Source organism: Rutidosis leptorrhynchoides, chromosome 9 (genome assembly GCF_046630445.1).
Source record: "Rutidosis leptorrhynchoides isolate AG116_Rl617_1_P2 chromosome 9, CSIRO_AGI_Rlap_v1, whole genome shotgun sequence".
In the NCBI taxonomy this organism is placed as follows: domain Eukaryota; kingdom Viridiplantae; phylum Streptophyta; class Magnoliopsida; order Asterales; family Asteraceae; genus Rutidosis; species Rutidosis leptorrhynchoides.
The window spans coordinates 82912525-82927951 of NC_092341.1; positions in this window are offsets into that span (position 1 = coordinate 82912525).

Below are 15427 nucleotides of genomic sequence, written 5' to 3' on the forward strand. Positions count from 1 at the left end.
TCTATTAATATATAAAATTTACAGGCCAATATATTTTTCATTGGTGTCAATTGACCCCATAATAATAGGTGTGGCTCCGCCACTGGTATTAGCTAAGACAAGAAACAAAGGCAATGTCAATCCCATTTGTTTTATAACATCTTGAGCATCAAAATATATCCTGAAGTAAGTTATCCATAGCTTCTTCAAAGAACGCCGAAAAAGTTTATAATCGATATGATATAGTTCGGATCTGAGTCACTTATACCAGTACATGCAATAGAACGATATACATGGAGAACTCCTCCTTCAATCTTTTACATTTTGTATTTCAGTTTTATCATCTTGTACTCACTAAAGGATCCGTATTCCATCTTCTTAAAATGACGGTTAGTCATGAAGGTGACTGAAACAGTGCCCCCATTTAAAAGATGAAAGTCTTTATCCTGTGTAAATCTTACAATAAAAAGTTTGGACCACAATCCTTTGAAATACAACACAATCGCTAAGACGAAGGTTGTGTCGATCACCGAACTATAAATAGGTCTGCTCTCTATTGACCGACTATAACTAATTAAATAACCAACGGTATAATAACAAGAAAACCACAAGTATCTAACTTGACAGACGGAAATACGAAAAAAGGTATCTCATGATAGCCATAATCAACTACACCCATCACTAAAAGGGTTTACATAAAAAGAAACAAATATTCCGAATCCAAAAACATAGAGATTCATTACAGAGAAGAGCAATAAAAGTAAAGAGACCAGCTAGTTTTGTTTGGGATTGAGAACCACACCGAGAAACAAAACAGCTCGAGTAGTGTCTTCTCTGATCATGAACATGAACGGATGATCCGCCACAAAAAACTGGCAGTGGATTAGGCGGGCCACCACCTCCACTCATACTAAATCTAATTGCAGCAGCGGCTTCTCTACCTTTCTCATCAACTTCAATAAAAGATTGTTGTAAAATGTTCGATACATAAAGCTTATCAGCATCAGGATGTGTAGAATCCACGATCCGAGTAAGATCCATATTCAGAGGTTCGAAAGGTAATGTCAATCCCATTTGTTTCAGAACATTTTGAGCTCTAAATTCACAAGATATCTTGAAATTAGGTATCCATAGCTCATCCAAATACCGCTTAGTAAGTTTATATTCCATATGAAATAAATCATTATTTGAATCAAACACTTCTACAAGATCATACAATCCATCTTTCTTTTTTGGAAGAAAGATATACATGGAGAACTTGTTTGACAGGTCTTTACTTTCTTCACTTTCATATTTAATTTTTATAATCTTCATTTTATACTCTCGAAAGGAACCATATTCGATCTTTTTGTAGCGAGTCATGAATGGGACTGAAATTGTTCCCCCATTTATAAGATGAAACTCTTTATCCTTTGTATGTGCTACTTTAAATGGTTTGGACCACAAACCTTTAAAATACAATGCATTCGCTAAGACGATTTTTGAATGTTTCACCTCACTCCCATCAACAATGGTGGGGATCAACCCTTTAGTTTGCTTGTTAACCCATGAGTTGATTTTAACGGCTGAATAGTCAGGCTTCAATCACAAACGGAAATTTAATCAATATGACTAACTGGGCAAATGGCCCGAAAAGTTAACCTAAGTTATTCAATTTGACAATTAAGGTAAACCCCCAATTTGCCTAAGCCCGAGAAGAATTTCAATTTTATTTTTGCTCAAGAAAAAGACTACGATTTGAAAAAGAGTTAAATGAGGTAATCTTCGTCAAATTCATTAACGATCGTTAGTCAAAAATACACTACAGGTCCCTGAAGTTTCTTAAAAGATTGCACCATAGGTCATCTTCATCATCTTGATGAGAAATGAGGGGGTTGTATTAATAAGGTAGAATATATCTGTTTGGACTAATATTTTTGAATTAAAGCACTTTTTTGAATACAACTGTTGAATACAGCTTTTATAATTAAAGCATCTATGTTGAATACAGCTTTAATCATTAAAACATCTATGTTGAATACAACTTTAATAATTAAAACATCTCGGTTGAATACAGCTTTAATTAAATCATCTCTCTTGAATACAGCTTTAATTAAAGCATCTGTTTGAATTACTATATAAAAAATAAAGCAAAATTTACACAAATTCAAATTAAAAATCACACAATTTATTGAAATTAAAAATTCAACAATTACAACTGATTCAACTTATTCAAATTAAATGTACTACAAACTGAAAGTAAATTAAGCATTTAAACCTCTAAAGTTTGGTGGAAGACACCAAATGTGTTGAGTGAGATCATGTCGAAGTTGGTCATGCATGTTTCTATCTCGTATTTCTTGTTCTCTTATATCACGACTTGTAGATTGATTCCTTACATAGTTAGGATTAGCTTCTTCAGTCCTAAGTAATTCTTCCTCGAGCCATGTAATGTTGTAGCCATTATCCCTCGACTTTCATGTTGTGCAAGAGCACACAACAATACAATATTCGCCTCAACTTGTTGACATTGTGTGGTCGTCTAGCCATTTGTAATATATTGAATCTACCCTGAAGAATACCGAATGTTCTATCGACATCTTTACATGCACTTTATTGAAATCTTTTATATTTGCATGTGGCTCATCGGTTGGGGTCGAATACGCCTTCATCAACGTTGACCAATCTGAATAAATACCGTTCACCAAATAATAACCATTTGTGTATTCATTTCCATTTACAGTAAATGGACAAAATGGTGTAGTTCCATTCTTGATGTCATCAAACAACGAAGATTGATTCAAAACATTAACATCATTGTTTGCACCTATGACACTGAAGAATGCATGCCAAATCCATGTATCATATGAAGCAACCGCTTAAAAAAGATGGTTCAGTGACTTTGATGACCACTAGTATATTTCCCTTTCCAAGCAGTTGGACAATTCTTTCATTTCCAATGCATGCAGTCAATGCTTCCAAGCATTCCCCTAAACCCATGTTTTTCTTCGTGCACGCTATACAAACGAGCTATATCGCTACTCTTTGGTTTCCTGAAATATTGATCAACATACAGTTCCAAAACACATTTACAAAAGCTATTAAGACAAAGAATTGATGTACCTTCTGCCATTTGTAAGTATTCGTCAAACATGTCCGCTGTTGTACCATAAGCCAATTGACGCAAAGCGGATGTATATTTCTGTATCGTAGTAAAACCTTGTCAACCAAGAGCATCATTATTTAGTTTAAAATTCAAAATTAATTGGTAATGAATCGACATCGTAATTGATTATATCATTGACGATACGCTTAAATAATCTACTACTCATTCTAAAATGTCTCATGAATCTATTTTCAGGATACGTTGGATGCTCTTGAAAGTAGTGTTTGTGTAGGTTTTCACCTGCAAGTTCATGATCTCTACGAATGTAAATTCGAGATTATGTAACTCGTTCATTGTTTGCAGCCTCTTCAGCTGCAGCCTCTTCAGCATCTAATTCTTCGGCCATTTCTCGTAAAATACTCAATTCGTCTTCATCATCCGAATCCCATATATCAAAAAGTTTAAACAAAGCTTTTGCCATTGAAATTTTTGTAAGTATAGAATTAAGAGTGGTATATTGAAGAAAGTGTGTGAAAAATTAAAATGAGAAGAGTGGTATCTATAAAAAAAAATATAAACTGAAAATGGGTTAACAGCTATATAGCCGTTTGAAAAATCCACGTGGCTCTCGAAAATTGGATGAAAGAATTTGAGGTCTGCAACTCGATGGGGTGATACACTCATCACGCCTGCCAAATTTTGCTCCATCACGCCACACAGGGGCATGATGTGTGCAAAAAACTAGCGATCACGCTGCACTATGAATGGTCTTATTCAATTAAAATAAGGAAGTAGAGGCACCACGTGTAGTGACCCGAACTTTTCCATGTTTATATATATATTAAATGAAATTATTATTTTACATGATTAAGTGTTTCCAACATGTTAAGCAATCAAACTTGTTAAGACTTAATTAATTGAAATAGGTTTCATATAGACAATTGACCACCCAAGTTGACCGGTGATTCACGAACGTTAAAACTTGTAAAAACTATATGATGACATATATATGGTTATATATATAGTTAACATGATATTATGATAAGTAAATATATCATTAAGTATATTAACAATGAACTACATATGTAAAAACAAGACTACTAACTTAATGATTTTGAAACGAGACATATATGTAACGATTGTCGTTGTAACGACATTTAATGTATATATATCATATTAAGAGATATTCGTACATCATAATATCATGATAATAAAATAATTTAAAATCTCTTTTGATATTATAAACATTGGGTTAACAACATTTAACAAGATCGTTAACCTAAAGGTTTCAAAACAACACTTACATATAACGACTAACGATGACTTAACGACTCAGTTAAAATGTATATACATGTAGTGTTTTAATATGTATTCATACACTTTTGAAAGACTTCAAGACACTTATCAAAATACTTCTACTTAACAAAAATGCTTACAATTACATCCTCGTTCAGTTTCATCAACAATTCTACTCGTATGCACCCGTATTTGTACTCGTACAATACACAGCTTTTAGATGTATGTACTATTGGTATATACACTCCAATGATCAGCTCTTAGAAGCCCATGTGAGTCACCTAACACATGTTGGAACCATCATTTGGCAACTAGCATGAAATATCTCATAAAATTACAAAAATCTGAGTAATCATTCATGACTTATTTACATGAAAACAAAATTACATATCCTTTATATCTAATCCATACACCAACGACCAAAAACACCTACAAACACTTTCATTCTTCAATTTTCTTCATCTAATTGATCTCTCTCAAGTTCTATCTTCAAGTTCTAAGTGTTCTTCATAAATTCCAAAAGTTCTAGTTTCATAAAATCAAGAATACTTCCAAGATTGCAAGTTTACTTCCAAGTTTTCTAAATCCATTCCAAGTAATCATCCAAGATCAAGAAACCTTTGTCACTTACAATAGGTTATCTTTCTAATACAAGGTAATAATCATATTTGAACTTTAATTCAATTTCTATAACTATAACAATCTTATTTCGAGTGGAAATCTTACTTGAAATTGTTTTCGTGTCAAGATTCTGCTACAAGAACTTTCAAGCCATCCAAGGATCCTTTGAAGCTAGATCCATTTTTCTCATTTCCAGTAGTTTTATCCAAGGAACTTGAGGTAGTAATGATGTTCATAACATCATTCGATTCATACATAAAAAGCAGTCTTATTCAACGTTATAAACTTGTAATCACTAGAACATAGTTTAGTTAATTCTAAACTTGTTTGCAAATAAAGTTAATCCTTCTAACTAGACTTTTAAAATAAACTAAACACATGTTCTATATCTATATGATATGCTAACTTAATGATTTAAAACCCAAAAACACGATAAACACCATAAAACTGGATATACGCCATCGTAGTAAAATCGGGGGATGTTTTGGTTGGGATAATTAAAAGCTAAGAAGAACTTTGATTTAAAAGCTATACTTCTGGAAAAATGATTTTTCTTATGAACATGAAACTATATCCAAAAATCATGGTTAAACTCAAAGTGAAAGTATGTTTTTCAAAATGGTCATCAAGATGTCGTTCTTTCGACGGAAATGACTATCTCTTTCAAAAACGACTTGTAACTTGTATTTACGACTATAAACTTATACTTTTTCTGTTTAGATTCATAAAGTTAAGTTCAATACGAAACCGTGGCCACTGGAATCACTCAAAACGGATTAGAAACGAAGAAATGGCGAGTAAAACAAGATTGATAAAAACTACTCATTTTACCTACGTGAAAGTTAGTAATAAATCTATTCCAACCATAACCTAATCAACTTATATTGTATATTATGTAATCTTGAGATACCATAGACACGTATATATATATTGCGGAACAACCATAGACACTCTATATGTGAATGTTGGAGTTAGCTATACAGGGTTGAGGTTGATTCCAAAATATATATATATAGTTTGAGTTGTGATCAATACTGAGATACGTATACACTGGGTCGTGGATTGATTCAAGATAATATTTATCGATTTATTTCTGTACATCTAACTGTGGACAACTAGTTGTAGGTTACTAACGAGGACAGCTGACTTAATAAACTTAAAACATCAAAATGTATTAAAAGTTTTGTAAATATATTTTGAACATACTTTGATATATATGTATATATTGTTATAGGTTTGTGAATCAACCAGTGGCCAAGTCTTACTTCCCGACGAAGTAAAAATCTGTGAAAGTGAGTTATAGTCCCACTTTTAAAATCTAATATTTTTGAGATGAGAATACATGCAGGTTTTATAAATGATTTACAAAATAGACACAAGTACGTGAAACTACATTCTATGGTTGAATTATCGAAATTGAATATGCCCCTTTTTATTAAGTCTGGAAATCTAAGAATTAGGGAACAGACACCCTAATTGACGTGAATCCTAAAGATAGATCTATTGGGCCCAACAAGACCCATCCAAAGTACCGGATGCTTTAGTACTTCGAAATTTATATCATATCCGAAGGGTGTCCCGGAATGATGGGGATATTCTTATATATGCATCTTGTTAATGTCGGTTACCAGGTGTTCACCATATGAATGATTTTTATCTCTATGTATGGGATGTGTATTGAAATATGAAATCTTGTGGTCTATTGTTATGATTTGATATATATAGGTTAAACCTATAACTCACCAACATTTTTGTTGACGTTTAAAGCATGTTTATTCTCAGGTGAATACTAAGAGCTTCCGCTGTTGCATACTAAAATAAGGACAAGATTTGGAGTCCATGTTTGTATGATATTGTGTAAAAACCGCATTCAAGAAACTGATTTCGATATAACATATTTGTATTGTAAACTATTATGTAATGGTCGTGTGTAAACAGGATATTTTAGATTATCATTATTTGATAATCTACGTAAAGCTTTTTAAACCTTTATTTATGAAATAAAGGTTATGGTTTGTTTTATAAATGAATGCAGTCTTTGAAAAACGTCTCATATAGAGGTCAAAACCTCGCAACGAAATCAATTAATATGGAACGTTTTTAATCAATAAGAACGGGACATTTCACCACGGTCCCAATAATAAAAGTTTATTCAATTAAATTAAGGCAAGAGAGGCCTCACGGGCCCATGAATTATATTTTATTGGATGTTTCCTCGGTTTCTCGTTAATCCTCAACACAGGCCCATGAATTATATTTTACCGGATGTTTCCTCGGTTTCTCGTTAATCCTCAAATGGTTACTGGGCGCAACCCAGCGAAAGAAAATTCCAAGAAGAAAATTGAATAAAATGCCCCTAATTTTCAATGCCTTTAACGATATGACCCTAATTCATCCTAACTATCAGTATGACTCTTGACCACGCACCATGCACGATGCGTAGATGTTCTTATGTGGTGCGTATTTCCAAGCATTTATCCAATACATTATATTTAGCCCGTACAACGCATGCACCAAAATACAAGCAACATGCACCGTGCGTGTTGATTTAGGTAAAAGGGCGCTCATGTTTGTTTTTGAATGCACAACGTACAGAAACACGCATTAAATGTGCGATTTGTCAAATTTGGTGTGATTTTTCATTTTGATGCTCGATCTTTACTCGATTTCTTAATAAATTTAATCTAGAAGCATTTGTAAACCCCTTTACACATTATACCACTCACGAACGCACCAAAAACTCTCGGTTCGCATTTTCTTGAATAAACTCGTCAAATCCAACCTATATAAAGTTGTTGATCAAGAAATTAGACATTACCACATCTTTCACAATATCAAACAATCTGTTATAATCAATATCTTGTTCGTTTGATTGGTTATTTCTTAAATACATTTCATCGAACACTTGGCACGCGTTAAAGTTTTTGGAATTTTGAATCGATTCCGAGCGTTTACGTAGTATATACGAAGTATTAAGTTTGGTTGATGTTTATATGTTGTTGATGTTGTTTAGACCTGGTTTACCTGTTCGTTTTTGTGAAAAAATAAACAACAAACTCATTTTTGACCACACAAGTGCAACTCGAGCCAAACGCATCATGCAATAGGCAACACACTGTGTGTTGTGCTTTGTTTGTGGTGCATGAATGACAAAAACATTCTTTAGAGCTCGATTTGATGTCCAGTAACCAAAAGTAAATGATTTATTTGTTAGTTTAACAATTTATTTAGAATTTGATAACATTGTTAGTTTAACTTTATTATAACCTTCAATGGTACTGCAAACATCATTGCGGATTTCCTCCTAATGTGTGTGTGGGTGACATATGATCGCGAATGAAATGTCCCGTTCATATCGATTATAAACGTTTCATATTAATTGATTTCGTTGCGAGGTTTTGACCTCTATATGAGACATTTTTCAAAGACTGCATTCGATTTTTAAAACAATCATAACCTTTATTTTATCGATAAAGGTTTTAAAAATATTACGACGATTATCAAATAATGATAATCTAAAATATAGCATTTTCACACGACCATTACATAATGGTTTACAATAATATTACACATCAACTTAAGTCTTCGAATGAAGTTTTTAAACAATATAATACAAGCATGCAGACTCCAATCTTGTCTTTATTTAGCATGCAACAGCGAAAGCTCTTAATAATCACCTGAGAATAAACATGCTTAAAACGTCAACAAAAATGTTGGTGAGTTATAGGTTTAACCTATATATTTATCAAATCGTAATAATAGACCACAAGATTTAATATTTCTATTTCTCATAATCAACATGTAATCTGTATAAAAATTTATTCATATGATGAACACCTGGTAACCGACATTAACAAATGCATCTAGAATATCCCCAAATATACAGGTACACTCATCTGTATATAAAATCGAAGTACTAAAGCATCCATAAACTGGATAGGGTTCGTTAGGCCCATAGATCTATCTTCAGGATTCGCGTCAATTAGGGGGTCTGTTCCCTAATTCTTAGGCTACCAAGCTGAAAGGGTGATATCCGGTATAATGATTCAATCATAGAATATAGTTTCAAGTACTTGTGTCTATTTTGTAAAACATTTATAAAACTGCATGTATTCTCATCCCAAAAATATTAGATTTTAAAAGTGGGACTATAACTCACTTTCACAGATTCCTTTGTCGGAAAAACAACACTTGGCCACGGGTCGATTCACGAACCTATAACAAATATATACATATATATCAAAGTATGATCGAAATATATTCATACCATATTTTATTATGTTTTAACGATTTTAATTTGTTAAGTTGACAGTCCATCGTTGTAGTCCACAAATTAATTGTCCACAGTTAGCAGTACAGAAATAAATCAATATAATTTCTCGAATCAATCCATGACCCAGTGTATACAAGTCTCAGACTCGATCACAACTCAAAGTATATATATTATTTTGGAATCAACCTCAACCCTGTATAGCTAACTCAAGCATTACTGCATATAGAGTGTCTATGGTTGTTCCAATATATATATATATATATATATATATATATATATATATATATATATATATATATATATATATATATATATATATATATATATATATATATATATATATGACGTCGATATGATATGTCAAAACATTGTATACGTGTCTATGGTCTATCAAGATTACATAATATATGTTAGAATACATGTACAATACAATATAAGTTAGTTAGGATATGGTTAGTATAGATTTTTGTAAAATCATCCCGTAGTCAAATTAACCATTTTTAACTAATTTTGTTTTACCCATAACTTCTTCGTTTTAAATCCGTTTTGAGTGAATCGAATTGCTATGGTTTCATATTGAACTTTAATTTATGAAACTAAACAGAAAAAGTATAGGTTTATAGTTGGAAATACAGGTTACAAGTCGTTTTGGTAGAGGTAGTCATTTCAGTCGAAAGAACGACGTCTTGATGACGATTTTGAAAAACATACTTCCACTTTGAGTTTAACCATGATTTTTGGATATAGTTTCATGTTCATATGAAAAATTATTTTCCCAGAAGAATAGCTTTTAAATCAAAGTTTATCATAGTTTTTAATTATCCAAACCAAAACAGCCCCCGATTTCTCTATGACGGCGTATGTCCAGTTTTACGGTGTTCTTCTGTTTCCAGGTTTTAAATCATTAAGTTATCATATCATATAGATATAGAACATGTGTTTAGTTGATTTGAAAAGTCAATTTAGAAGGATTAACTTTGTTTGCGAACAAGTTTAGAATTAACTAAACTATGTTCTAGTGATTACAAGTTTAAATCTTCGAATAAGATAGTTATATATATATATATATATATATATATATATATATATATATATATATATGAATTGAATGATGTTATGAACATCATTATTACCTCAAGTTTAGTAGGTAAATCTACTGGAAGTGACAAAAATTGATCTAGCTTCAAATGATCTTGGATGGCTTGAAAGTTCTTGAAGTAGAATCATGACACGAAAACAAGTTCAAGTAAGATTATCACTCGAATTAAGATTGTTATAGTTATAGAAATTGAATCAAAGTTTGAATATGAGTATTACCTTGATTTATAGAGTTAACCTACTGTAATTAATAATGGTTCCTTGATCTTAGATGATTACTTGGAATGAATTAGAAAGCTTGGAAGTAGACTTGCAAACTTGAAAGTGTTCTTGGTGTTTTCTTGAGTTGTTGTTTTGTATGTTGATCTAGGTTAGGATTTATGAGCTAGATTGAGCTAGATTTTGATGAAGATGATGAAGAACACTTAGAACAATGGAAGGACACTTGAGAGAGAGTTGTTTGATGCATGAAAATTGAAATCAAAATGTGTTTAGGGTTGGTTAAGTTCACGTGAACTAGAGGTACACATATAGTCTCCATAACTTTGTATTTTTGTTAGATATTTCATGCTAGATGTTAAATGATGGTTCCCACATGTTTAAGTGACTCACAAGGGCTACTAAGAGCTGATCATTGGTGAAAGGACCCATCCTAATCCATCCGGACGAAGTCCATATCGATTATAAACGATTCACAATAGTTGATTACATCGCGAGGTACTTGACCTCTATATGATACATTTTACAAACATTGCATTCGTTTTTGAAAAGACAATCTTTCATTACATCAAAAGTTGACGGCATGCATACCATTTCATAATATATCTAACTATAATTGACTTAATAATAATCTTGATGATCTCAATGACTTGAATGCAACGTCTTTTGAAATATGTCATGAATGACTCCAAATAATATCTTTAAAATGAGCAATTACACAGCGGAAGATTTCTTTCGTACCTGAGAATAAACATGCTTTAAAGTGTCAACCAAAAGGTTGGTGAGTTCATTAGTTTAACATAAATAATCAGTTCATAATTTTAATAGACCACAAGATTTCATATTTCCAATTCTCATAAACATACGTCCCATGCATAGAGACAAAAATATCATTCATATGGATTGAACACCTGGTAACCGACATTCACAATATGCATATAAGAATATCCCCATCATTCCGGGATCCTCCTTCGGACATGATATAAATTTCGAAGTACTAAAGCATCCGGTACTTTGGATGGGGCTTGTTGGGCCCGATAGATCTATCTTTAGAGTTCGCGTCAATTAGGGTGTCTGTTCCCTAATTCTTAGATTACCAGACTTAATAAAAAGGGGCATATTCGATTTCGATAATTCAACCATAGAATGTAGTTTCGATTACTTGTGTCTATTTCGTAAAACATTTATAAAAGCAGCGCATGTATTCTCAGTCCCAAAAATATATATTGCAAATGCATTTAAAAAGGGATTAATGAAACTCACGCATATAATTATTGTAAAATAGTTAATAAAGTATTTGCATGTATTCTCAGCCCAAAAACGTAAAGAGTAAAAGGGAGCAAATGTGAAATGTCCCATTCTTATTGATTAAAAACGTTCCATATTAATTGATTTCGTTGCGAGGTTTTGACCTCTATATGAGACGTTTTTCAAAGACTGCATTCATTTTAAAATAAACCATAACCTTTATTTCATCAATAAAGGTTTAAAAAGCTTTACTTAGATTATCAAATAATGATAATCTAAAATATCATGTTTACACACGACCATTACATAATGGTTTACAATACAAATATGTTACAACAAAATAAGTTTCTTGAATGCAGTTTTTACACAATATCATACAAGCATGGACTCCAAATCTCGTCCTTATTTAAGTATGCGACAACGGAAGCTCTTAATAATCACCTGAGAATAAACATGCTTAAAACGTCAACAAAAAATGTTGGTGAGTTATAGGTTTAACCTATATATATCAAATCATAGTAATAGACCACAAGATTTCATATTTCAATACACATCCCATACATAGAGATAAAAAATCATTCATATGGTGAACACCTGGTAACCGACATTAACAAGATGCATATATAAGAATATCCCCATCATTCCGGGACACCCTTCGGATATGATATAAATTTCGAAGTACTAAAGCATCCGGTACTTTGGATGGGGTTTGTTAGGCCCAATAGATCTATCTTTAGGATTCGCGTCAATTAGGGTGTCTGTTCCCTAATTCTTAGATTACCAGACTTAATAAAAAGAGGCATATTCGATTTCAATAATTCAACCATAGAATGTAGTTTCACGTACTTGTGTCTATTTTGTAAATCATTTATAAAACCTGCATGTATTCTCATCCCAAAAATATTAGATTTTAAAAGTGGGACTATAACTCACTTTCACAGATTTTTACTTCGTCGGGAAGTAAGACTTGGCCACTGGTTGATTCACGAACCTATAACAATATATACATATATATCAAAGTATGTTCAAAATATATTTACAACACTTTTAATATATTTTGATGTTTTAAGTTTATTAAGTCAGCTGTCCTCGTTAGTAACCTACAACTAGTTGTCCACAGTTAGATGTACAGAAATAAATCGATAAATATTATCTTGAATCAATCCACGACCCAGTGTATACGTATCTCAGTATTGATCACAACTCAAACTATATATATTTTGGAATCAACCTCAACCCTGTATAGCTAACTCCAACATTCACATATAGAGTGTCTATGGTTGTTCCGAAATATTTATAGATGTGTCGACATGATAGGTCGAAACATTGTAAACGTGTCTATGGTATCTCAAGATTACATAATATACAATACAAGTTGATTAAGTTATGGTTGGAATAGATTTGTTACCAATTTTCACGTAGCTAAAATGAGAAAAATTATCCAATCTTGTTTTACCCATAACTTCTTCATTTTAAATCCGTTTTGAGTGAATCAAATTGCTATGGTTTCATATTGAACTCTATTTTATGAATCTAAACAGAAAAAGTATAGGTTTATAGTCGGAAAAATAAGTTACAACTCGTTTTTGTAAAGGTAGTCATTTCAGTCGAAAGAACGACGTCTAGATGACCATTTTAGAAAACATACTTCCACTTTGAGTTTAACCATAATTTTTGGATATAGTTTCATGTTCATAATAAAAATCATTTTCTCAGAATAACAACTTTTAAATCAAAGTTTATCATAGTTTTTAATTAACTAACCCAAAACAGCCCGCGGTGTTACTACGACGGCGTAAATCCGGTTTTACGGTGTTTTTCGTGTTTCCAGGTTTTAAATCATTAAGTTAGCATATCATATAGATATAGAACATGTGTTTAGTTTATTTTAAAAGTCAAGTTAGAAGGATTAACTTTTGTTTGCGAACAAGTTTAGAATTAACTAAACTATGTTCTAGTGATTACAAGTTTAAACCTTCGAATAAGATAGCTTTATATGTATGAATCGAATGATGTTATGAACATCATTACTACCTTAATTTCCTTGGATAAACCTACTGGAAAAGAGAAAAATGGATCTAGCTTCAATGGATCCTTGGATGGCTCGAAGTTCTTGAAGCAAAATCATGACACGAAAACAAGTTCAAGTAAGATCATCACTTGAAATAAGATTGTTATAGTTATAGAAATTGAACCAAAGTTTGAATATGATTATTACCTTGTATTAGAATGATAACCTACTGTAAGAAACAAAGATTTCTTGAGGTTGGATGATCACCTTACAAGATTGGAAGTGAGCTAGCAAACTTGAAAGTATTCTTGATTTTATGAAACTAGAACTTTTGGAATTTATGAAGAACACTTAGAACTTGAAGATAGAACTTGAGAGAGATCAATTAGATGAAGAAAATTGAAGAATGAAAGTGTTTGTAGGTGTTTTTGGTCGTTGGTGTATGGATTAGATATAAAGGATATGTAATTTTGTTTTCATGTAAATAAGTCATGAATGATTACTCATATTTTTGTAATTTTATGAGATATTTCATGCTAGTTGCCAAATGATGGTTCCCACATGTGTTAGGTGACTCACATGGGCTGCTAAGAGCTGATCATTGGAGTGTATATACCAATAGTACATACATCTAAAAGCTGTGTATTGTACGAGTACGAATACGGGTGCATACGAGTAGAATTGTTGATGAAACTGAACGAGGATGTAATTGTAAGCATTTTTGTTAAGTAGAAGTATTTTGATAAGTGTATTGAAGTCTTTCAAAAGTGTATAAATACATATTAAAACACTACATGTATATACATTTTAACTGAGTCGTTAAGTCATCGTTAGTCGTTACATGTAAGTGTTGTTTTGAAACCTTTAGGTTAACGATCTTGTTAAATGTTGTTAACCCAATGTTTATAATATCAAATGAGATTTTAAATTATTATATTATCATGATATTATCATGTATGAATATCTCTTAATATGATATATATACATTAAATATCTTTACAACGATAATCGTTACATATATGTCTCGTTTAAAAATCATTAAGTTAGTAGTCTTGTTTTTACATATGTAGTTCATTGTTAATATACTTAATGATATGTTTACTTATCATAGTATCATGTTAACTATATATATATCCATATATATGTCATCATATAGTTTTTACAAGTTTTAACGTTCGTGAATCACCGGTCAACTTGGGTGGTCAATTGTCTATATGAAACATATTTCAATTAATCAAGTCTTAACAAGTTTGATTGCTTAACATGTTGGAAACATTTAATCATGTAAATATCAATCTCAATTAATATATATAAACATGGAAAAGTTCGGGTCACTACAGTACCTACCCGTTAAATAAATTTCGTCCCGAAATTTTAAGCTGTTGAAGGTGTTGATGAATCTTCTGGAAATAGATGCGGGTATTTCTTCTTCATCTGATCTTCACGCTCCCAGGTGAACTCGGGTCCTCTACGAGCATTCCATCGAACCTTAACAATTGGTATCTTGTTTTGCTTAAGTCTTTTAACCTCACGATCCATTATTTCAACGGGTTCTTCGATGAATTGAAGTTTTTCGTTGATTTGGATTTCATCTAAC